The 25731-nt window shown below is 51.6% G+C and overlaps 1 protein-coding gene across 3 annotated transcripts in view; it reads left to right on the top strand.

The window, feature by feature from the left end:
• Bcor (BCL6 corepressor) overlaps positions 1 to 25731 on the top strand; it is a 126540-nt gene that overhangs the window by 6978 nt on the left and 93831 nt on the right. The gene's annotated exons all lie outside the window — the stretch shown is intronic.

The following is a 25731-nucleotide window of genomic DNA, read 5'->3' as shown; positions in this document are numbered from 1 at the left end:
CACACACACACACACACACACACACACACACACACACACAGAGGACCCCGGAAGTAGGCCCTTGAACAAGCTTGGTTAGCTGTGAGGTGAGGTTGGTGTGCTGGCTAAAACAGTGAAGAAAGGCGATACCTGATTAAAATAAGTATGAAAAGAAAATGTAGACCTGCTTCTGTGTCCTAGAGGTCTTGAGCTGCTAAAACTCTGTGGGAGGAGGGGGATGCCTTGTAACCTCTTTCCGAACTGCAGGACTCACACCACATGACCAGTCCCAAATGGTGGCCTGGCTCTTGAGGCATGGAGACCCAGGATGAGCGTTACACCCAGCCTTGCCTATTTCGACTGGGGGTGGAGGGACCCAGGTTGGGCTCCACTGGCCTTTCACACGCCTCCCTGGCCCTGGGACCTCCAGCTAGGGCTAACTAGCCTCCACTGCACTGGCCCTCGGGCTGCGCCCTCTCCGCCCCGGCGCCCAGCCGGATCTCCAGGCCTCCCCCGCCCTGCAGTCTTGGCTCTTCCCGCTCCTGATTCATTTAGCAGCGGTGCGGAAAGCCTGTTTACCTTCGCAGCCCTGGGCGTCCCGATCTACGTAAAAAGCCCCTACGCCAGCGCCGACCAGTAGGGGGGGGATTGTCCTATAGATTATTTCTCCTCCTGGTTTTTGTTTTGTGTTGTGTTTTTTTAAACCAGAAGGCTTGGTTGGAGAGGGGGCGGGGTGGCGCGTTGCTGCTGTTTTTTAAAACACGGTATTTGAAAGAGAAACAAAAGCCGTTTTGGACGTTGCAAGGCTATTTTTACATATAAAAAGTGCAGCTAAGGGGCCCCCAGCAGTGATAAACTAAGTGCTCGGCCGAATTCGACAATTAGCAGTTAATCTGTTATCTGCGATCGCCAAACAAGTGTTGAGGCTCAGAGGACACTGAATTCCTGGTCCCGTTGAGCCTCGGCACGCCCGATGCCCTTAGTTTCTCCTAGTGCCAATCCAGTTCTGCAGACCTGGGTTTCCCAGGTTGGAGCACAGACCTGAGCCGAAGGTTCCTTTGATGAGCCAAAGATCTTCAACCTGCATCACCCTTGGGAACCTGGCCTTGTCTGCTTGGTTCAGATTTGTCCAAATTGTTTTTCACCCCTTGGTTTCCCCGGCCTCCAAATTTTGCACATAGGCCTCTAACAAATGAGCAAGGAAGGACAGAAACTAAAGTGATCTCTCGGCCTGCAAGGCAGCCTGATGCACAGCCTCGCCCTGGAAAGCCCATTCGGGGGCCCAGACCTCCCCCAAACCGCTGCAGCCTGCCTGAAGCTTTGGCCTGAGCTGTTGCGGGGGCGGGGGGGGGCACGGCAGGGTGGGGAGTAGTCCAGGAGGCTCGAAGCGCCTGGAGCCTGCACGATGATAAATATTGCGCAGACAGCCCATAAATAATTTGCATTATGTTCAGCTGACAACGCAGGGCGATTAATTTTAATAGCTACATATTTGCCTGGGCTGCTGCTTTCGTAGGCCCGGTAATGAAAGGCGAGAGGCGGCCCTGGCTCCGTGCTCGTGTCCCGGAAGGCAGCCCCGGAGGAGAGGGAAGAAGGCCCGATGCGGTGTCTCCTCCAGGCAGTCCCCGGGGATCCCCAGGCCTTGGACCCCCGTCTCCCCTTGAGCGCTGTGTGGAGGTGGGGTGCCTGTGCGGCCCGAGCACCCTCGAGGACTCAAGCAACAGGAGGCCACCATAATGACACTGCAATTTGTCTGAGTGGGGAGAACCACTTGTGGTCAGGAGACCCTCCCCGAGTGATGCGCCCCACCCAGACCAAGTCTGGAGTGAGTTTGGGAGAGGACGTCACAGTCCACTTTGGTCACAGGAGAGGTGCTGGCGTTCTCCTGCGCCAATTCGCCGGCGGGCCTCAGCTCTGTAGGGTTTTGCCGACCCCTGGGCAGGGACAAGGGACAAAACAAAGCCGTGGTATCCTTGCATCCTGTCCTCCCTTGTTTGGTCCAGAGTCCTCCCGGCTCGTCCCGCGCCCCAAGGGAAGTCCCTCCCCATCCCCCCAGAAGGCCCCCGAGCCCCTGGTTGCAAAACACTGTCCACGGAAAGGACATTAGAAAGGGACTGGAGAAGCTCTTTAAAAGAGGGGGCGGGTAGGAGAAGGCGGAGAGGAAGGACACGGCGCAGCGGCCGCTGCGGTCCCGTGGCGGCCGGGTGCATGCGTGTGCGTTGAGATGACAAAGCCTGGCCGCTGCCGGCAAGCTCCTGGCTGCCGGAGCATGGATGGGGGAGGGGAGGAAAAGGAGGAGGGACCCCTCGCTCCCGTAGGTAGCGGGGAACCGAAGCTTCCCTGGAGAAAGAGCTCATTCATGAGCCTTAGGAGCCTCCCCAGCCTGGCCAGGTGGAGCGGGCTGAGGCCAACACCTGTGTATTTGCCTTTTCGGAAAGAGGCGAGCGCATCGATCATTACCATATTTTAATTGCCTTTCGCAAAGGTCATCTTTAATTATGGGTTGTGAGGAGGGTTGGCCAAGGGGTCTGTAGACCTTTAGTGTGTGTGTGTGTGTGTGTGTGTGTGTGTGTGTGGCCGCTGAGACAATGCTTCTAGCTTTTATCGAAATACCAATCCGAGGGTGTTCGTGAGCGCCTGCGAGACGGTCACGATGTGCTGGATCCACGCAGACCCGGCTGCGTGCACAATAAAAGCCGAGCAGGCGGTGGAGGGCCGCACAGACCCACGGGTTTTCTTTTTAGAAACGGTGGTGTGAAGAGACTTGACAGTAATAACACGCAGCAGGATTAAATCAGGGCGGGAAGAAAAAATGCGTTTTCGTTTCTGGGACTAAAGACTATGTTTTTTTTAACCCATCCGATCCCCCCAAGAGCTTTTTTATGCCTAGTAGGGACAGGTGCGGGACACAGACTTGGGACAGCCAGTAATGTTTCTGGTGTAGCCGCTTATTTTCTTATTGATTTCTTTCCTTCTTTGAGCATGGTTGTCAATTATAGTGAGGTGGGACATCTTTAGTTGAAAAGAAGAAAAACGTTGAGGTTTTTGTGTGTTTTTTTCCCACTTTTGAAAGTGTGCATTTCGTTAGGATTTTCTTTTCCCCCTTTTCTTTCTTCTTTTTAATTCACTTTGAGAAACCCTTGAGGCAAAAGGCTGTTTGAACTTTCTCCAAGGGAGAAGAGCACTCGGGAAGTAGATGGTCAGGCACGATAGCTGGTAGACTGAAGGGGGTAGAGATCAGTGAAGAGCTGTTGGGCAAGGGTGGGCAGCAACTACAATGAACTTGACTTTCTCAAAGGAGCCTGGCATCTGTGAGGCACTATGTCGTTCCTTGGAGTCCAGCCTGATAGAGCCAGGGGCTTGGGGTCAGGCGCCTTGGAGAGTCGGAGGGTCCTGACCGGCTCTGCTTCCTGCCTGCCCCCACACCTGGCCTCCTGGCCTCACCAGCAGCTCTGCTGGGAGGAAGGCAGAGCCAGATGACTGCTCCAACCCCCCAGAGACCGCCTGGCTTTCTCCTCCCCTGTAATCATAACCAGATGCACTTAAACGCCTTTCATCAGAGGAAGCCCAAAGCCCTTTAACAGGCTGCAATGAAAGCCTTGGAAGGGCCTACCAGCCTGCTTGCTGTGGGGGCCCCTTGAGCCCATTTCCCAACTGAGTCAGCCTGAGGCTGCCAGGCAGTCAGTCAGGGTCTAGCTCCTTCTCTGGTGCCCCAGAGGCCAAGAAAGTCTCTTCAACCATAGCAGTCTCTCCAAAGCAGGTGGGATGCCAGGATCTCTGCTGAGTGTTGAGTACAGACCCCACAGAAAGAAACAGGCATGGGGGGAAGCCAGCAGCTAGTGCCTAAGGAAGGACTAGAAGGGGAGATTTGTGAGAGGAAACCTGAGAGGTTTGGAACTAAATCAAAGCCCTTATGCCACTGTATTGCAATCTGTCTGTCTCCCCTACTAAACTCTTAATTCTCCAGGGGCAAGAACTGTTTTATTTATCTTTACAGACTTGACATAGGGCCTGGCACGAAGTAAATGATCCAAATGTTTAGGAAATAACAGCTGTGGTAGAAAGCTCTGGAGCAAGACTCATCTGGACTTAAGACAGCAATTCTGCCCCAATAGTGTTTAACCTTTCTGAGCCTCAGCTTCCTCACCTGTAAAATGGGCATGCCTATGTTCACAAGATTGAGGAAAGGTCAGATGAAGTAATATTGCATACCAGGGGTCAGTAATAATAAACACTTAGTAAATATTTTGCCTTTGCTCTTGAAGAAGGGAAGGGAAGGCTCAGAGTGTTTGAACAGTAGAAAGGAAGGTTTCTGTAAGCCCCTTAGTTAGGTCCAAGTTTTATTGGCCTGGGATTTGAATCAGAATTACATGGGGACTGGAGGTGTGACTTAGTGTTGAGTCCTTTGCCTTGCAAGTGTGAGGTGGGGGGGGTGGCACCACAGAAGAGGAGGAGGAATGAAGAGAAGGAGGAGAAGGGGAAAAGAGAAATCACTAACTCATGTCTGTAGCCTGGCATCCCCGTACTTTGGAGGCTAGCCTGGGCTATAGAGTGAGTTCCAGGCTAACTTGTGTTGCAGTGTGAGACCTTGTCTCAAAGCCCCAAAAAAGTATGAATTGGAGCCACAGGGCAGGCAGCCCCCAAATTGTGAACAGTTGGAGGGAGTCCAGCCAGCCTTTGGTCTTAGTTTCTAGGGAAGAGGGCCAGGTCCCCTGTACAGGGCCCTGATTGTGCACTGAGACCAGGCTGCCAGAGAAGAGTGGCCTGACCAGCAGCTGTGAGCCAGGGGAAAAGTGTCCTTCAGCCTTGACCTCTACTTGTCTATCATGGTTGTAGTTATCTTTGGCAAGTCAATCCCCCTAGCATTAGTCAGGGAAGGGGTAGGGGCTGCCTCCTTTCTCTTTACTGCTTCTCCTATTCTGGCTTGTTCAGGAATTCCCTACTTCTTGCCAGCCCCACCAGACTCCCATTGTAGATGACTTTATTTGGAACACTGGGGATCAAATTCAGGGCCTAGTGAATGCCAGGCAAGAAAGAGCTCCTTCAGGACTATTCCTCTCTTTTGAAGTGATGGGGATCAAACTTTATGCATGTTAGGTAAATGCTTTACCACTGAGCTACATCCCTGCTTGCTTGCTTGCTTTCTTTTTCTTTTTGAAACTTTTTCTTTATATATATATATATATATATATATATATATATATATATACACACACACATATATATATATATATACACATATATATGTTCACATATGTGTGGGCACACGTTTGTGGATGCTTGCATGTGGAGATCCAAGGTTGATGTAGGAAATCATCATTGATCCTCAGTCACTCTTCCACCTTATTCATTGAGCAGGTGTCTTAATCAAACCCAGAGCTTGCAGATATGGCTCCTCTCACTAGCCACCTTGCTCTGAGGCTCACATCACCTTTCTTCTTTATGAGGCTGGAATTCCAAGCAGGCTGCCACACATAAACTGAGCATTTACATGGATTCTGAGGATCTGAACTCCAGTCCTCACCACTAACAGGATGAGTGCTTTAACCACCGCGCCATCTCCCTAGTGTTCCCACTCCCCCAGGATCTTTCTAAGTAGCCCAGGTAGGTCTTGAACTCCTGGCCTTAAGGGATTCTCCTGCCTCAGTCTCCTGAGTCAGATGGTTCTTGTTCTTGTTTTCTGCTCCCTAGCTCCTCTGCTCGTAGTATTTTTTAAGGAAATAGGACCCAAATACCTCACAGTCTCCTGTCTTCCATGGTCCCAGTATCTTACAGCTCCTTCTCAGATCTTTCCCAGAAGGGTAGCCCAGAGTGAGGGTCAGTGGGTTTCCTGCCTGGGTGAAGGAGGAAAGAAAGGTTTGGGAGCCGAGGCTGCCCAGGGTGATTTAGCAGGTGCTGGCCTAGCTGTGTGAATGCAAACTCAAGTGCCTGCAATGTGGCCAAGTAGAGGTCAGGGAATGAAAAAACCCAGGATCTGTGGAGGAGTAAGGAAGAAAGTGAGGAAGAAAATAGAGGAAACTGGCACACCTTTCATTCCTTCTCAACGAGAGATGGGTATCTTCAACCAGCAGGAGGCAAGAAAAATGTGAGGAAGAAAAGAGGTGGGAAAGCCAAGCCAGCTGGTGAAGTGCTCTCTGTTGCTTGTTGTGGCAGCAGTGAAGGTCAGGAGGGAACAACAGATAGAGTCCTTGAAGCATATCCTTCAAGGGAGAGATAGTGTAGTATCTGCTTTGAGGAAGACACAGGTCACTAGATTTCCTAAAGATCAAAGTGCTATAGACTGGGTGTGGTAGCATAAACCTATAATCCCAGCACTTGGGAGGCCTAAGGTGGCTCACAAGTTTATTTGACTCCAGTCTAGGTTACATATTAAAACTTTGTCTCAAAACAAACAAAGGGACTGGAAAGATGCCTCAGCGGTTAAGAGCACTAACTGCTCTTGCAGAGGACCCAGGTTTGATTCCCAGCACCCACATGGTAGCTAACAACCGTACTCCAGGGGATCTGACACCCTCTTCTGACCTCTGAGGGCTTTGCATCTAAAATAAAAATTAATAAAATTTTTAAAAACCATTTAAAAATAGTAAAAACAAAAAAAGCACCCCGTACGTACTATCAAAGGTGGAAGAATTGAGTTGGGATCAGAAATGGACTGAATCTTCCCCTTTAGATTTGTTTGTCTTTTGTCTTTTTATGGTGCTAGAGATGGAACCCAGGGCTTTGCACATGCAAACTTCCCCTGATAGAGAAAATTAAGGAGAGACAGTGACAGAGAGAGAGAGAGAGAGACAGAGAGAGAGAGAGAGACAGACAGACAGACAGACAGACAGAGAGAGAGACAGAGAGGAGTATTAAAATATTCACTGTATAGGTGTCAGACCGGAAACATTGGTTGTTTCAGTCTCTTCTAGTGGATCCAGTTCCTTAAACTGTGATCAAGTCCAAGCATGCTACCACTGAGCTACATGCCCAGCAACACTTTTCTTTGGGGTTTTTGTTTGTTTGTTTGTTTGGTTGGTTTTTGTTTTTTTTTGAGACAAGTTCTCACTATGTAGCTCTGGCTGGCCTGGAACTCACTATGTAGACCAGGCTAGCCTCTATCTGACAGATATCTGCCAGCCTCTACCTCCTGAGTGCTGGGATTAAAGGAGTGTGCTACCATACTTGGCCTTGCAACACTCTTTAAAAATTTTTTAAATTTATTATTTTGCATGTACGTATGTGTGTGCACGTGTGCGTGCGTGTGTGTGTGTGTGTATGTGTGTGCATGTGTGCTTATAGATGCTTATGCCCATGCCATGGTGTGAGTGGGGAAGTCATAGGATAGCTTTGAGGCATTAGTTTTTTCCACCCACCATGACTTCACAGAATCAAACTCAGGTCATCAGGCTTTCCTGGCAAGTGTTCTCTTATGTAGAGCCATCTCTCTGGCCCCAAACCTGTTTTCAACAGTGTTAGGACTATTGTTTTTATTTTGAGACTTTTTTTTTGGTCTTTTGGAGGCAGGGTCTCCCTGTAGCCCCAGCTGGCCTGGAACTCACTATGTAGACCAGGCTGGCATTGAACTCACAGAGATCTGCCTGCTTCTGCCTCAGAAGTGTTGGGATTAAAGACATGTGCCACCACCACACCTATTTTTATTTGTTGGTTTTATCTGCGTATGTGTGTGTTTGATTGGACGAATGCAAGATGCTGGCACCATGGTGTGTACATAGAGTTCAGAAGACAACCTTCTTGGGGTTGGATTTCTCCTTCTACCATGTGAGTTGAAGGGATGTAACTCAGGTCATCAGGCTTTGACAGCAGGCACCTTTACCCACTGAGCCATCTAGCTGCCCCCCCCCCACCTTTTTTAACAGGGTCTCTCTGTAGCCCCAGCTGACCTGGAACTCACTATGTAGACCAGGCTGGCCTCAAACTCAATCTGCCTGCCTCTGCCTCCCAAGTGCTGGGACTATAGGCTTGCACCACCATGCCCAGCCCCACTTCTGTTTTTAATCCCCGCTTACCTTCCTCCTTGGATTTAGCAACACGTTGTGAAACAGCTCTCCCTTATAACATGTCAGCTGCAGGGAACTGAAGGCAGAATCAATTTAATTTTTCTCACAGATTCTGTGGGTCTGAAATTTGATGAAAGACTCAACAGATTGGAGGGGCCAAAATCATGTGGCGGCATCTTTACCCATGTGTATATATGTCTGGCTGTTGACTGGGCCCTGAGCTGGATCCTATGGCCAAAACTCAGGGCTTTCCATGTGGCCTGGGCTTCTTCATAGGGCTAAAGAGAGTAATAAAGCAGACAGAGTTCAGAGCAGCAGCTTTGGCACCAAAAACAAGCGCTCCAGCAAATAATGCAGAACTCGAGCCACCTTTAGAAGTCATACTGGGTAATATTCACTGGTTGTGACTGGGCTCACAGCCCATGCAGATTCAAGGGGAGGGAACACAGACCCCACCTCTCAGGGAGAGTGGCAAGAACTTATGACCACTGGGGGAGGGGGATGTCAGAGCAGGCACTCTTGAGAGCTAAGCTTAATTAGCAGTGGTTCTAAACAGAATAGTCTATGTTATAATAGATGCTTATATCCTCTGGAGACTTCATAAATTATATGGGGGCAGGGGGAAGCAGAGTGTTAAAATTAGGCCAGTATAAAAGAAATACGGCTATAAGACAAATATGGATTTTTATGAAAAATAGAAAATATCAAAAGGCAGCTCTCTCTGAGAGCTTGTCAAGTATAGGACAGATGGAGGAAGAACTGAGTGGTAGGTCAGACAGCTTTTCGGCACTTCAGCATTGAAAGGGATATAGATAACAGATGAGACTGGCCTATCCTTAGCCTGCCATTTCGGGGGTGAAGTGAGGCAGTCTTCTATTGTTCCAGATCGACATTCTTACTATTGCCTTACAAATCAACTTGCACCCCCCATAATCTTTATAAAGTACAAAGCTAGGAACGTAGTCATGCATTTCCTAAAGTAAGTGTGGAGAAAAAAAATTACTCGAAAACTTCATATTTGTCCCCCGCACCCCAGGGCAGGTGTAGTTTTAAATACCCTGAGCAGGTAGTGTTGCGACTGAAAGGGGTTGGGTACATCTCCAGGGCCCCAGGTTCCCATTATCTTTGCCTCTAACCCCTGAATGGAGAGTTTGACTTCTAATTTCATGCTAGGGGTTTCACAGGCAGCATAATTGTATTTGCCTCTGCCTTTGATCTGCTGTTTCATTGTGGCTCTGACTAGGAGACAGAGATAGAAACGTGGTGGAAAAAACATGATTTTGTTTGGCTTTGGAACTGGCAGTTATTATTTTCTCCGGTTGCCTTAAAGTGACACACCTTCCCAAAACCTAAAATTGAAATAATTTTCCCTGTTTTTGAACATCCTAAAGTTCCCTGAGATGTTTCCCGCTTCCCTCAGGAAGATTACATTTTCATCAAGGCTTTGAGGTGTGCTGTTCAGGTTTTAGATCTCAATGGAAGCCAAAGTCCCTAGTGAATGGAGAATCCTAAGTGAACTCTGATCCCCCTTTTCCTTCCTTTGACACCATTTACCAGGATGTACCTGGTTTTCCACAGCCTCCCTTCAGGTGATTTGAGTCTGCCAGGCCAACTCCTATGCTGGAAACCAACGAAACCCAGATTCAGCAGGAACCTTGTGGGTCAGAACTAAGCAACATTCAGGGAGTGGCCTCTGAAATAGCTGATTTCTCAGGCAGGGTCACCCTGTGAGGGTGTATAGCTTGCATACAACACAGGTCTCCACCCAAGATAGGGAGTGAGGGCTGGAATTCAGGCCTGGGCTACTTTTTTCTAATTCTTACAAAGTTACCCAATAGGCTAGTGACTATGCTGTTCTCGGGGTATAAGGAGAAGCAGGTTCTGCCTCTGATCTAGAAGAAAAGAGGTGACATGGGGGCAGGATGGAGGTCAAAAGGGCATCTTGAGAGCACAGTAGACCAGCCAAATGCTACAAGCCAAGCCAGTGTTGGAGCAGTAGGCCCATACACTTGCTCTGTTTGATCATCTGTCATCTGCAGACTCTGGTGTTCTTAAGTTACTGAGACCCTACTAGGCTATTTTGGGGGGAAGGGGGTGGAGACAGGTATATCATTGTACCTAAGTACCCTGTTCTGATAGTAAGATGGGATGTTTCTGAGGTGGAGAAGATGGTTTCTTTGGTTTTGAACATGAAACCTTTAAGGTACTTGATATAAGTGTTTGAGTATAAGACTATTACAAAGTGTGGTGGTACAATAGAGTTTAACATCCTTTCTTAGGTTTTTTTTGGGGGGGTTGGTCTTTTTGAAACAGGGTCTCACTGTAGCCCTAGCTGGCCTGGAACTCCCTATGTAGACCAAGCTGGCCTGGAACTCACAGAAATCCTCCTGCCTCTGCCTCCCACGTGCTGAGACTACAGGCGTGCGCTGCCATGCCTGACTAGTATTATTTTTTAAATTATGTGTATATGTGTGTCAATTTGTGCATGTGAGTACAGTGCCCAGAAGAGAGTATTGGATCCCCTGTGACACTGGATCTCCTACAGGTAGTTGTGAGTCATGAAATGTAGGTGTTGGGAACCAAATTTAGGACATCTGGAAGGGAAGAGCCATCTCTCCAGTCCTGAGTTTGACAACCTTATAAGCTACCTGTATACCAAAAGCCATACTAAGGAGCTGGGGTAGCTTAGTGAGTGCTGGAGTGATTACTTAACAGGTACAAGGCCCTGGATTCTATCCCAGGCACCTGCACCACAACAAACACAACTTTGAAATGAAACATATCCTGACAATAAAGCCATAACTGGCTTCTCTCCAGGAAAGGTCAAATTTTAGTAACTATCCTTCTATTATAACCAGGAATACCTAGGCCAGGAGTACGAAAGTCATTCACCTCCTTCATGGTGTGTGTGTGTGTGTACATGTGCATGCTCCTTTTCGCTTCTCCCCTTACCTCTCTGTGCTGGGGATGGGTACCCAGGACTTCTTGCGTACTAGATAAGCCCTGTACTGCTGAGTCACGTCCCCAGGCTGCCTCTTTGTTTCTTTCTACACTGTGGACAGTTTTTTTTTTTGAGGACTTTGGGCAATTTGAGTATGGTACGTTGAAAGGACATCAGTTACATCATGGTGACTGCGAATCCTCTGAGTTTTACTTTTTTTTGGTCTTTTTGAGACAGGTCTCCCTGTAGCCCCAGCTGTCCTGGAACTCACTATGTAGACCTGCCTCTACCTCCCAAGTGCTGGGATTAAAGGCATGCAACACCACGCCCCGCGAGTTTTACTATTTTAACTACTTGAGTGTTGGCCACTCCCACCCCATTTTATTTATTTATGTATTTATTAATTATTATTTTTTTGTTGTTGTTTTGAGACAGGGTCTTCCTATAGCCCCAGCTGGTCTGGAACTTGCTATGTAGATCAGGCTGGCCTCCAACTCATAGAGATCCTCCCGCTTCTGCCTCCTGAGTGCTGGGATTAAAGGCATGCATACAACACCTGGATAGAGCTTATGTAGCCCAGTCTTTGCATTCACTGTATAGCTAAAGATGGCCTTGAACTTCTGATCCTCCTGCCTCCTGCTGGGATTATAGGTGTATACCCCAAGACAATTTTATGTGGTGCTAGGGATTGAATCCAGGGCTTCATGTATGCTAGGCAAAACCTCTACCAACTGAGCTACCTCCTCAGTTTGGGTATTGTTTTGTTGAGATAGCATTTCATGATCCCAGGCTGATCTTGAAGTTCTGGTCCTCCTGCCTTAGCCTCCCAAATATTTTTTTCAATTTGAAAAGAAATTTTTTTTTAAACAAAACTGTATTTGCCTAAAACTTACGAAGCCAAATTAGATGTAGTCCCCTGTGGGTATCCTGCTAGCTTACCTGCTGGTGTATATTATGATGTCCCTGAGTAATATGTGGATGTGGCCTTTGCTTGAGTAAAACATGTCAGCTTCATCTGTTGACCTCTTAAAATGGTAAAGGAAGATTTTAGGTGTCCATACTTCTCTCATCCTCATTATAGTGTTAAGATTTCAATATCTTTTTTAAAAAGATTTCACTGTAGCCAGATGTGGTGGCACACACCTTTAATTCCAGTACTCTGGAGGCAGAGGCAGGTGGATCTCTGTGAGTTCAAGGCCAGCTTGGTCCACATAGTGAGTTCCAGGCCAGCTGGGGCTATAAAGAGACCCTGTCTCACAAAGACAAAAAAAAAATTTCATTGTATAATATTAGGTTTATTATCTATTTTAATTTTAATTTTATTTTATGTGAATGAGTGTTATACCTGCATATATGTAAGTGCACCGGTGTTGTGCAATGACCACAAAGGACAGAAGAGGATGTCAGATCCCCTGAACCTGGAGTTATAAAGGTTGTTAGCCACCATGTGGGTGCTGGGATTTGAACCCACATCTTAACAGCCAGTGTTCTTAATCGCCAAGCCATCTCTCCAGCCCTAGATCTCAATATCTTCTTAAATTCATGTACATATTTTGTAATCATATATATATATATATCATTAATTGCTCAGACAGAAGAGTGATAACAATTCCTTTTTTGTGAGATTTTTAAAGATCTTTTTGTGTTTAGGTGCGTCTGTGTGTGTATGTAACCATGGGTGCAGAACCCCTTGGAGGCCAGAAGAAGGTGTCATATTTCATGGAGCTGGAGTTATAGGTGGTTGTGAGCCAGCCAAAGTGAGTGTTGGGAACCCAACTTGGGTCCTTTACAATAGCAGCAAGCTCTCTTGACTGCTGAGCCATCATCTCTCCAGCCCTGTCTTGTGAGACATCCATCCACCCACCTGGGAGTTAAGAGTTACATCTTTATCTTGCCATGTGGAGGTGACTGGCCTGGAACTCACTTTGTAGATGAGGCTGACATCAAACTTGCCAAGATCTCCTCCCTTTGTCTCCCAAATGCTGGGATCACTGGCCTGTGCCCCTGCACTCTGTATTAGTTTTATTTTCTTTTTCTTTGTTTTTTTTTTTCTTTTTTTGTTTTTTGGTCTTTTTTGAGACAGGGTCTCCCAGTAGCCCCAGCTGGCCTGGAACTCACTGTGTAGACCAGGCTGGCCTGGAACTCACAGAGATCCACCTGCCTCTGCCTCCCGAGTGGTGGGATTAAAGGCATGCACCACCATGCCCAGCCCCAGTCTTATTTTTTTAAAGCTTTTCTTTTTAGGGGCTGGATAGCTCAGCAGTTAAGAGCACCAACTGCTCTTGCAGAGGACCCAGGTTCAATTCCCAGCACCCACTTGGCCCTAACTCCAGTTCCAGGGGAATCTGAAGCCCTCTTCTGACCTCCATGGCATTGCACATCACAGGTGCGCTCACATACATGCAGGCAATACACTCATACACATAAAATAAAAATGATAAAATATTTTTAAAAAACTTTTTTTAAATAAAATATGGTGGAGATTTTACTGATTTCAAATGGAATCTTGTGTTTTAGTGGAAAACTGTATCTTTACCACCCAGCTACTGTCAAGAGCTGAGCAATGAATCCAGAGTTTGTGATCGTTCGTGTTTTGCTTAGTTTAAATAAACTTTCACCGTTTTTCCTAAACAGCAGCCTTTCAGAAGTAACGACTGTTATTCCCTGGAACCTTGGAACTATCCACTGTTAGTACATTTTTAACCTCCTTTCCCAGCACTGATTCTACATTTTTAGAAATAAAAGCTATTTTTAAAATACTTTAATGGATCCCTCCCCGGGCCTTTTGATTTACCTTGATCTCACATTTGAGTTTAGTCATTTGCAATTCTGGCTTTCCACCAAGATTATAAACTGCTAGAGGGCCAGAGGTGTCTCAAAAATTATTTTTACTTTTGCATTTCTTTACCCTAGACCCCTTAGCAAGTGTTCTTTAAATGCATTTTACACTTTAAAAAAATAAAATTAAAAAAGACACAAAGTCACTTTCTTCTCCAATGAAGAGCCCTTGTTAAATCCTGGTAACTTTCAAATCCTCTCTTGTCCCGAGAGCGCGCCTTGGAAAGCCCTTGAACGCTGGGGACTGTGTTGCAGGCCTTGAATCCCCGCCCCCGCCCTCGCAGCTGTCTCTGCAGGTTGCAGTTGGGGACGTCGGTTCAAGTTCCGGGATGCTTGAACCGGGCGCTTTTGAGCCCCAGAGGTGCTATGGTGCTGACCATCGCAGGAATCCGAGAACTAGAGGTCGTTGAGCGGAACTAAAATCCGCTCTGGCGATTCGGAGACCGACACTCTCAGGCCGCGCCTTCTCTGGGTGGTCGCTGCTCTTCTGTCGCTGGCCGGGAGATCCACGTGGCCGGTGGCGGGGAGGGGGTTCGGGAGGGAGCGCCTGCCGCACGCCTCGCAGCCCGGGCAGTGCGGGGGTCTCAGCGCGGCTGCCTCTGCCTCTGCCCGGCCTGCGGCTCCGCGGTGCCACCGCCGGGGGCAGCGCCGCCTGCGCCGCCCGGTCAAAATGGCGGCGGGCGATCAACCACGCGGGCCACTGGCGCCCGGGAGAGGCGGCTGCAGCCCCCAGGCTGGCCATGCCGCGTGCGCTGCCCCGGGCGAGAAACCTCGCTCCTCGGCCTCGAGCGAACCCGAGGATTCTGTTCCTCTACTTCCTCAGACAGTTGTGTGTTCTCCTACCCCCGCCCTTGCTCAACGCCAGACCTGGCTGGACAGGCCCTACCAGACTATTTTATCACCCCTCTCCCACCACCACCATCAACCACGAGGTTTCTGTTAACTAGGAGGTCAGGCTGCACCCTGGCTGGAAATAGGAGTGTGAGGATGAATTCCAGATTAGGGATGGTGGACAGAGGACGTGCAGGGCCCATTGGGTGCAAACCTCACACTCCAGTCATTTCCTCCAGCCGTGAGATACCTTTGGAGAACAATTTCATAATACTAGTGGCCACCGGGGAGTGCTTTAATAAGACGCAGGGCCCAGAGCTGTTGAAGTCAAGTATGAAATCCACAGTATTATCTAGTAAAAGCTACAGAATAAGTGCAGCCCTCTCACATTTGCTCTGGCATCGGTATGCGTGCTGTGTAGGCTGCCTTCCTCCTAGGACACTCAGAAACCTTAGGTCCAATTTACCAGAAATGGCATTGATGAATGCGGTGCATTCTGAGTGATCTCCGCAGGGCTCAGGTTGAGAGGTCAGGAGTGCCCCCCCCCATCCCCAAGGGAGCTGCTGATGCAGGTAGAATCTCAATAGGAGGACCAAAGCACCCAGAAAAGCTTCCCCGTCATTTTTTAAGTGGTAAGCTGATGCCTCTCTCTGTCTCAAGGTTCTGTCTAAAGTTTGCATGTTGCTTATCGACTCTGGTGGAGAGACTGAATATGAACTTTTTGGTTTTGTTTTGATGAAATGAAATCATTCTGCAAAACATTTGCACTGAAAGAAAACACTTCCTCCACCCACCCTGGCAGCAGCCACACCATACTCCTTCCTTAGGCAAACCCTCTTTTAATTACTTCTCTCTTGCCCCAGTTTAGGCAGCCCAGGGCACTTTGTTCAAGTACAGCAATAAACCCTTGGCTAAGCCTAATCCTCTCTGGTCCTGACCTTCCCTGCAGTGGGCCTGGACTCAGGCTGGCCCCCAGGGTTCCCTGCCTGATTAGAATCAAGGATGCTGTTGGTTGTCTTCTGTGTGTGCTTTCTCTACTCTGTGCATTTGGTGCTTTTCAGACATAGTGTTTCAACAAAAAATAAATCAAATACAATAAAAAGTTCCAAACAGCCCTTTGGGGCCAGGCCTCTGAGGTGGGCTCATCCCACCATGGGAGCCAACCACCAGATTTCTAAAACTTTGAGAGCCCACACAGTAGCCCTAACTTTGCACCCATCTAGTGCCTCTCCTAGCACTGGCTCAAGATGCCCAGGGCACCTCACCTGCACTGGCCCTCAGCCCCAGCCCCTCCCTGGAAGCACAGTAACCTTAAATCGCTCCACCGGCTGCTGGCCGAACGGGTTCTGTAACGACTCCCTTGAGATAGCAGCCTGGAGCAGCAGGCCCCATCTGCCGCGCAGCTGAACGAGTTAAGCTGCCCCAGGCAAGAGCCGTCCTAGGGTGGGGAGAGAACCGGCGGGAGCCCCGGCAACTCCGGCCTTAGGAGTCCCTAGTTGCAGGACCTAAATCTCTCCTCCCGAAGTGCTGCTTGAGAGACCCAGAGACCCATCCATGTCTGGCACTGGGGGCGCCCCCCTAGAGTGGGGGCCTCCTGAGCAGTGAAGGGGCTTCCGTGCCAAACTTTCAAGACTTGAAGCACTCGACCCTTGGGCTCCAATGTAAAGGTGGCAGGGAGGCAGGGTTCACCGTGTAACCCAGGTACACCCTAAAGGTTATTGAGACTTCCCAGATTGCCGTCCCACAGTGAGTGCCAGAACCTGGGGCCCTGCACACTACCACTGACTCAACCGCACTCGACCGCACCTCGGCTTCACAAAGGCGGTGTGCGGCCCGGGCCGGCGAGGAGCTGCCACGACTCTCACATGTTTAATTACGCTCGGAGCCCCTACCCTTCCCCCCACCCCATCGCCGGCTTCCAGCCCTTTAATCAATTTCACGATATTAAATATTAATTTCCCGCCAGCCACGCTTTCTCGGAGGAGGGGGGAGAAGATGGGCAGGGCAATGCCAAGAAAAAGATGGCTTTGCAGGGTGTGACCAGGGTAACAGAGCGTGGAGTACTCGCGGGCTCCTTAGTGACCGCGCCCGCCCGGAACTCTGGAGCCACTGTTTGTACTCTGCAGCTGGGGAACTTGGAGAGTTATGAACTCCAAGGTGCGTGTCTCCACGAGGGGCAGCGAGGTGTGCAGAGAGTCCGGGTGTGCTGGGCGACCGCCTCCTGCTCTGCGCCTTCCCCGCCCCACCCCACGAGCTGCGAGTCTGGCTCACCCGGGCCGGCGGCGCACTGCGATGATGGATCGCGCCTGGCGGGGGTGATTTGGTGTTGATCGCACATTATCACTGGCAGGTTGGACTGGTTGCTGATGGACGACTTCTAGCGGCGGCGGCAGCAGTGTCTTCAGATACCGCGCAGGGATTTGCTCGCTTTGCTAGGGTTCCCTCACCCACCCACCTCGCACCACATCGGGAGAGTCTAGAAGGCAGAGTGGGGTCTCCCCAGCCCAGGGCCACCCACCCGGGTCCAGGTCCTAGTGCGGACCGCAGGCCAAAGGAGGAGGGGAACCAAGACGCCTCTCCCACTTCCTCCCATTTCTCCTTCCCTAGCTGCCTGCCCCTCTTCCGCTTCCCCTTCGGATCCAGAAGGACCTAGGTCACTTGGCCGGCGATTTCCCCACCACCCAGCCCAGGCCTCGGGGGTGCAGACTCCCTCTCCCCTTCTCCCACGACCCTCTCCCAGGGCTGAGGCCGTGCTGCGGTGCGCCCCTCCTCGCTTCTTTTTTCTAAAGTGCCTGCAGATACAAAAGCGGTTTCGTAATGCCTTCCGTCTGCGAGAGCCGGAGGACCTTGGCTGACCTTTCGGAAACTGATTGCAACTGCCTGTTAACAGCCCGTACTGACCGCACTGAGCGGAGTGGAGGACAATCATTTAAGTGACAGACGGCAAGGTGGCCTCGGCTCAGTCGAGCGGCCTGGTTAAGCCCCCCGCCCCCCAGCTACTCCCCCAGCCCCGGGTGCACTGCGGGCCGTGGCCGGCGCTCAGGCGCGCGTGCGTGTGTGTGTGTGTGTGTGTGTGTGTGTGTGTGTGTGTGTGTCTGCGATTATGGGCCCACCGGTTAACCCTTTGCCGAGCGGCCGGCCCCTTTGAGGCCGAGCGCTGCCGGCTTAATCTGCCATCTGCAAAAGAGGAATAAAAGGGCCGCCTTCTCCGACTTTCCCTAATGGGTAAACTGTACCCTCTTAGCGTGACCCCGGCAGCGTCCCTGCTGCTGCCGGGGAAAGATCCCGACCCTCGGATCTTCTGTCACGGCGCTATGTCCCCTCCCAGCGCTTTCCTTCTTCCTCCCACAGAAACAAGGAACCATACGGGGACAGCGCTAGGTAACCAAAGGCTCCGAGAGGTTCGCGATGCAGTGGACGTGGGTGTTCCTGGTGTTTTCTGTTTTGGAAACTGGAAAAGGGGGGAGGTGGGCTCACAGCGGGAAGAGGTGGGGGAGGGGAGGCTGGTGACAGGGCACCTAGGGCCTCTCTCTCTCTCTCTCTCTCTCTCTCTCTCTCTCTCTGGAGAGATCGCCAGCTGCTCTCCAACAGGCAGCGCCCTGAAATCTATTTAAAGAGGGAAAGGGGAGGAGAACAAAGGGGGAGGAGGGGGCGGCGAGCGGGGCCTGGGCGAGAGCGAGCGAGCAGGGAGGATCCGCCGCTCCGCGGGCACATCAAGCGCTCACATCTGTACACTCCGCGATCGATGGGGAGAATGGATAATATTTGTCAGCTGCAGACCTTTCTCTTCCCGGTTCCCGGGGAGGGGAGGGGGCGAGGGAGGGGGAGGGGCAGGCAGGCCAGGCGAGAGAGGCCGCCTCAAGGACAGCGCGCTTCCCGCTGCAGCCTCACGGAAGCCCAGCTCCATGAAAGCGAGCGGATTTTTCTCTTATTATCATTATTAATTATTTTTTATTATTCCACAGCAGCCAGCGAACGCTCGGCGGCTCCCCTCCCCCGCTCGCCCGCCGCCTCCCTTTGTTGATTCTCAGCTGTGAGCGCGGCGGGCAGAGCCGCAGCCGCCACGGAGCACGATCTGCTCTTGCGCCCTGGGTCGCAGCTGCGGCCCAGGAAGTCGGGGCTGCGTCCCCGCCCCCCGCGGCGCGGCACCCCACCCCCCGCACCCCCTCCTTGCCGTCAGCCCCGAGGCCAGCCCAGCCTCTACGCTACCTCGCTGCGGCTCGGAGTCCCCAGTGCCAAGCTGAGGCGCTGGCTGCTGAGACCTGGAGCCTCAGGCCGCGCGGGGGCCTTCGCCACCCCCTTCCCCCGAGGCTGCACTCTGATGCCGCCATCCTCACACATGGTCTTCATTTCGCACACTAGCGGCTTGCTTCCTCTCTACTCCTCTCCTCGGGGCTTTTCGGAGCAAGGAGGGAGGTTTTGGAGGAAGTTAAAAACCCTACGAGCCCACTGGAAAGGGGGGAAAACCCTCGTTCGCAGTCTGAGCTTCTGAGACGGAGGGGAGCTCCCCGGGGGGGGCATGGGACAGAGCCTAGGTGCCCTCTCCTTCATTGAATGTAAGAAAGATTAAGTCTGGGGTGGGGGTTAGGGGAGAGACATCAATTTTTGCCTTCGCTCGTCCTTTTTGCCTGTTACAGTAGCTAACAGCACTGATATGGTACCCACACCTGGGCAGAGCCTGGATGGGAGCCGATGGGAGGTAGTCAATGAATGAGACCAAAAGTGTCTCATACTAAACCCTCCACCCTAATCGCTGGCTAGTTCTCAGAGCCTTAGCCTCCCATCCAGGTTGAAAGCCTGGAGGTGACACCCCACTGATTGGTTTAGGTCCACTGGTTGGGAAGCGACCGTACAGAAAGTCGGTTTATTTGCACCCCCATCCTCCTAGGATGCCAAGTCAGCCAGGGGTGGCGTCCCTGACTGCTCCGCAGTCCTGGGCAGGGCAGGAAGCTGGCACGGCCGCCGTTGGGCAGGCACCACTTGGCCTGGCTGCTCCTTGGAACTCCCGCGGCACCTTCACATTGAGTCTCCTGCCCGGTCACCCTGAGCTACTTTCCTCCCACTTGGTCAATCGGCCTCTCTCGGAAGTCTCCCTGTCTCCTCCCGCCCTCAGGTTTTCCTTTCCTTGGTCTGTCTCTGGGAGCTCTGTAACGCAGTCAACCGCCCTTTCTGAGATTCAAAAAGAAGTTTTGTGTTTCCCCAGGGGCAGCAGCCTAATGCCTCCCTTGTTTTCCGGAACAAAGCAGATATTCAGCGGGGAGGGGACCGGCTGACTCTCCTTTCCCCGCAGCAACCCGCACCCCTGCAGGTCAGAACACTCGCTTCTGGGCCCAGGTGGTCTAGGGGATGGGGCCTTTCTTTCCCCAGACTGGGCCACAGAAGCCTCGCCGGGGAGTTCGAGGGGACACTTGGTGTTTGGGTGAGCTTTACACCCCACGCTCAGGGGTGGGGTGGGGCACGTAAGAGGCTGTTTACAGTGTGTCTGTGTTGGTGGCTCACACGTCGCCGACGCTTGACAGCGCGGGGCACCCGAGGTGCTCCCTGGCAAGTCCTCCAAGCCGGAAGCCTGAGCCTTCCCGCAGCGCTGGGATCAGGGCTCCTTGGGAAAAGCGAGGTCTCTTCCAATCTTGTGTTTTGCAGCCCACAGGCCTCTTGCCCTCGTCAGTGGCCTAGATCCGGTAGTACGTCCAAGAGGCTGGGAGCGGGTTGTGGGGTGGTGGTTGAAGACCTCACAGCGGACTCTCTAAGACGTTCTTGGGCCTAGATTCCAAGCATTCAACTTATACCCCCTCCCAGGGTGAGTTCTCAAACCCGAGTGAGCGCAGGACTCCACTTTTGAGTCTCGGGGGCTATTCTGCTGGATATTCGACAGCTTCGCCTGCCCCTGCCACCCTACTTGAAAGACATCTCACCCCAACGCTGGAGGAAGGGCTGCACTAGTGGCCACGCGCGCCAGGCTTTCTCTAGGGTGCAGCGCTGCCTTAGATCCCTTTCCAGCTCTTCCCCTTTCCCCAGCCTGTGGCCGGCCCTGGGCGCCTCCAGCGCGGCCTGAAACTTGATCCCGTGTCGGAAGGACAGCGTGTAAACACCAGGCGCGCTCCGAGAGCCTGCGGGAGGGGCAGTGTGAGGGCCGCCCGGGCAGCATCGGGGCCCCGCGCCCCCGCCCGCCTGCTTGCCCCGGGCACGGTCGACAGGGTAGCCGCCTCGCTCTCTGCCTTCCCAGTTGGCTCAGCTAATTGGAGCCGCCGCCACTAAGGCGGCCTCTTGTTGAATTTTCTAGATCGCAACCGTTCAGTCGTGGTTGCCTGCGGCTCCCCTCCCCCTCCCACAGCTGTTTTCTTGGCTGGTAACTTGTTGGTGGGGACAGTCCCTCCACTGACCCTGGTCCCTATTCACCTCAGCAGTTCTCCTGGAGGTTTATTGGGGGTGGGGGAGGAGACACGAGTGGGGAGGTAGAGTCTTGGAGGAAGTGTGAGGATTCCCGCCAGGATACAAGGCTCCTGGTGCTAACCCGGGGAACCTCCTGGCAGAAAGCCTTAGGTTCTCACGGTCTTGTACCAGGAAGTAGTGACAGTCCAGAGGGCCTCCAAGAACAACTCCACCAGCTTCGTTCCTAACAGGAAAACATTACAGAAGGGTGAGGTGGTGGAGGTAACTCCTGTCCTGTTCCTTATCCCTGTCTACACTTGAGAATTTAGGACTTGGGTTGTAGGACCCTCCTGGCAGAGCTCTCCCACACATTTTGTTCTAGCCCACTCAAATGCCACAAAGCTGCTTGCACTTTCGGTTGAAGTACCAGTCAGCTGGGGAGATCTAAGGTTCTGGAGGTGCAATTACCCCAAGCAGGGTAAGTTTCTAGTCCTTAAACCCAAGCCCTGGTGCTTCCTCTCCCCAACAGCCTCCTCCCTTGGCCAGCCATAGCCACATATTTGGACTGGATACAAACTGCAGTCTGCAAGGTGTGGTGGTCTGCAAGGTCTGTAAGAGGCCCAGAGCATGGGCCCACTGCCAGAGGTGGGACTAGAAGCAGTTGGATAGATTAAGGAAGAGATTGCTGATGATGGCACAGCAACTCAGTTGCTCTCTTTGCCCTGGCTGGCCTGAACTCTTTCCAACAGGCTCATAGAATCTTTTTTATTTTTGACACAGTCTTACTTTGTAGTACTGGCTGCCCTGAACTTGCTACTAGACTAAACTGACTTCCAACTCACAGAGATCAGCCTGTCTTTGTCTTCCAAGTGCTGGGATTAAAGGTGTGAGCTACCAGGCTGGGCCTGTGTCTATAGAATCTTTGCTAGTAGATTTCACAAGCCTAGGGCCCAATGTTGTGCAAGTAACCACCCCTAGTCCAGAAGCATGCATACACACAAACTCCTAGGGGGCTTCCTGAGGAGAGCATCACCAAGGAATCTTCCACAACCAAAGAGAGGCTGGTTTTCCTGTTTGGGTTCTGAGAAGGGTGTCTATTCCCTCCCTGACTTTGATGGTTCTCTAACTGGAGGTAGGCTCATCAAATCTGTTTATACTACAGCAAGATTTCTCTGTCCATATTGATTTAAGCTATGATAAAAAGGAAATCTATAAAATTGATATTATAACTTGATGTGTAGGATGGCGCTTCAGTAGGTCAAGTTCACCTAGGATTTTTTGGCATAAGAAATCGTTCAGGCCCTTTCAATCAGGTAACCAAAGTGTGTCTTCTATTGTCAGTCTCTCTTTTCTTTCTTAGTTGTGGGAAAAAAGCTTCCTCAAAATGTTTATTTTCCTTCACCTCTACCCTCTTAATCTGAAAAAGCTTTGTTCTGTTTAGGGTAAAGTATGTGTTGTTTGTTCATTTGTTTTGCTTTGAGACAAGGTCTTCCTGTAGCTCCAGCTGACCTGGAACTCTTGTACAGAGCAGGCTGGCCTTGATCTCACAGAGATCTGCCAGCCTCTGTGTCCTGGCCAGAGTGGGTGATGGGGATCAAAGGTGTTCGCCACCAACATGCTCAGCCCTAATTCTATGTTTTGATAAAGAAGAGAGTAACTGGTATTCCTCTTCAGGCCTGAAAAGATAATTAGGCTCCCAAGAGCTTGCTGTCTCCTGGCTGTTTAACAGACAATCTGGATTTGGCTCTGGAGCACAAGTGCTTCTATGTCCCAGCTTCCTTCTTGGTCCTGTCAACTCCCCCCAAACCTCTTAGCCATCACCAGGCCTGAAGGTTTCTGTCCTAGAAGCTGGTAGTGCCTCAGAAGACTCTGTAATTCAGGCATTCATGTTTGTTTTCACTGCACAAAGAATATCCAGAGTCATTGGAATTCCTGCTTCATCTCCCTGAAAGTTTATGCCAAGAGCTCCCCATGAGGCCTGTGGTAATGGTGGCCTACCTAGGAAAGGAACCATTATGGTAGGAAGAGTTGAGTACCCTTCATGCAAGACTGAACTAAATGAAAGTGCAAACAGCAACCAAAAAGTAACTCCATGCACCTGGCTGGCTGCCTGCAAGGAAACAATCCTCAGTCCTTCCTTCCACCCATCCTGCAACTGGTAAAGCCCAAAGGCATACTGTTCCCTTGGCTTCCCTTTAGCTCAACTTAGGAATGGTGCCCTTAAGCATATCAGGAAGCTGAGATGCATCCACTACTCCTCACTTCCCCTGGTGCCTGACTTACCTTGGCTGAACTTGCTTTTCCTGCCTTTTTAAAGGAGCTGGTTGTGTTCCTGAAGCAGGATCGCACTGTGTCACCTCCCCAGGGGTCCCCAGCTACTGATTTTTAATATCCATATTCAATATTGTGTATTAAATATTGACTGCATGCACGAGAGGATGTGATGCAAATCACCAGCCGTGCCTGTGACTTTAATAGTTGTTTTATTGCCCGGAAACCACAGTTGGACGCAAGGCATCCTGCAGCCCAGAGCCTCTGGGGCTGGGATGACAGACAGACAGGAGGGCTGCACAGAGCAGGGCCTCCCCAGGAGGACTTGAGACCTTTGGAAGCTCTCCGGCAGAAGAGACAGGGAGGCACTTACAGTGTTTGCCTGAGGGCAGGAAAGTGGGGGCCAGCTCCATGTTGCTGTGGGAAGAGCAAGGACTGTTGTGTGAGGCTTGGGACAGAGGAAGAGGTGTGGGGCTGTGTCCTTCCTTCCTGGACTTCCCTAACTGGACGTGTGTTCCTGGCCAGCAGTCACCCTTCCCTCTACACACTCACCCTGACACGCAAACAGGACTACTGAGCAGGAAAGTGAACTTCAGCAGGAAACCCTAGTCCTTCAGCCTCCTGCACCAGCTTGAGCTCTGTGGCCATTGTAGCCATCCACACCCCCACACCCCCAACCTCTGGGACGGTTACCTTCCTCTGCCCCTCGGGGTAATACTTTCTGCCCTGCCTCCCCCAAAGCCAGGTGGAGAGGCTGCTGCCCAGGAGATATTTAAGAAAAAGGGGTTTGTCAACTTCTAGCCCCAGATTGGCAGCCTAAGGGGTTAGTGCTGCCTTTCCCTTTCTGCTCCCCCTGCAGGCTGTGACTACTGGATACCTTCTTTCTCACAGAGAAACACGTTCCGCATTAAGGGCCTGGTGGTCCACTCTTCAGTCACTTCCATTTGGCCTCCCAGGCTCCCCAATTTACTCCCTTCAGCATTTCCGCTGGGCAGGCAGGTTTCAAGAGGATTCCCAGCAAGGAGATAAGAAGGGCCAGAACAACCTTCTTGTGTTGTGTGTGTGGGTGCAGGGAGTGTGTATGCAAAGCCAACACCAGTGGGAAAGCACTTGGCTTCATTTGAGGGAAGAGAGGTTGCTTTGCAGCCACAGCTTGTGCAGCAGAACTGGTAGGAGGGGAGCAGAGGCTGGGGTATGCCAATGGACCCAGTATACAGGCTGTGGCCAGTCTTGGTACTAGTGTTGGGGGGGTGTCTCTTCTCATATTACACTGCTAGTTGTTGAGAGAAGCCCAGCTTGGTTCCTGATTTCTGGAAAGCCAGAGTGGGTAGTGCCCTAAGAGTACTGCCATAGTGAAGTCCAAATGGAAATTCAGTGGACCGAGGCAGCACTCCTGAGGCCATGACCCCGTCTCTGAGAAAGTGCTGAGCTACTCGGAACCACTACCTTTGTACCGGGCTCAGTGAACATCGGAGGGACCTAGATCCGTGAAGATGGCCTCAGGGACCCCTCCGTCTGCTAGGAAGATCCCAAAACACACGCCTGATCCACCCCCAACCCGACAGAGATCAGCTCCAGCCGCAGGGCCCGCTGAGAGTCATGCGTGCGTTGGACCGTAGGAACAAGAATCGAGGTATGCCCAGGCAAGGCCTGGCTGCACACCCCTCCACGTCAGAGCTCCAGCGGCTGCAACAGCCTGAGTTTCCGGGTCTGCGGCTGAGCCTTACTGGCGTTCTCCTCCCGCTTTGTCTCGCTGCCAGCTTCTCGGCTGTCCTCGCCAGTCTCCTGGGTCGACGGGTCACGCTCTACCTCCCGGAGTGCGCTTTTGCGCACGTGTGGCCCGTCTTCCCGAAATATGGCCTCTTCCTGTGAGCTAGTTGGCACTGCCTTAGGGTCACTGCGAGTGTGCACTTATGGAGGGCTCCCAGCCCTTAGAAGATGACCCCAAGGACTGCGGGACAGAAGCCCCAGAGGGCTGGGGTTTGCTATGTGCCCCGCTGTTCTCGGCCCTAGGCTGAAACGGCCAGGGGTGTTTTATTAGAGCTCCTTTTGCAGAGGGAACACACTTCTAGGGCTGACCTCCTGTCTGGACCTTTCCCTCCCATCACTCGACTGGTAGTCGCCGAGCAGAATTTGGGCACAAGGTTCTGCTGCCGAGCCGAAAGTCAGTAGTGGGACATGTGGACTGGGGTCCAAGTGCCAAACGCAAGAACCCACGGTCTCTGGCAGAAAGCCAGAGAGTACCTAGCAACACCTTAGGCCTCAGGGCAGATGACACCCTTCAGAGTCCCTACTCCCCCCCTCCCAGCACCCACCCTCCTCGTATGTGGTCAGCCTCTGCGACGGAAACACGGTCCAACTCCTTGAAAGTAAACTTGCTGCGAGCTGCGAGGGCCGGGAAAGTGGGAGCGAGCGGGCGGGGGTGTCTGCGTCGGGGCGGCCTGGAAGGCTAGTGTCAAGTTTCAGCCCCTAATGACACTTGGTGGCGAGGTGCCAAAGCCC

The sequence above is a fragment of the Nannospalax galili genome, unplaced genomic scaffold (genome assembly GCF_000622305.1).
Source record: "Nannospalax galili isolate Female #2095 unplaced genomic scaffold, S.galili_v1.0 scaffold270, whole genome shotgun sequence".
Taxonomy (NCBI): domain Eukaryota; kingdom Metazoa; phylum Chordata; class Mammalia; order Rodentia; family Spalacidae; genus Nannospalax; species Nannospalax galili.
Note: the sequence above shows the minus strand (reverse complement) of the source record. Positions and strands in the feature narration are given on the sequence as shown.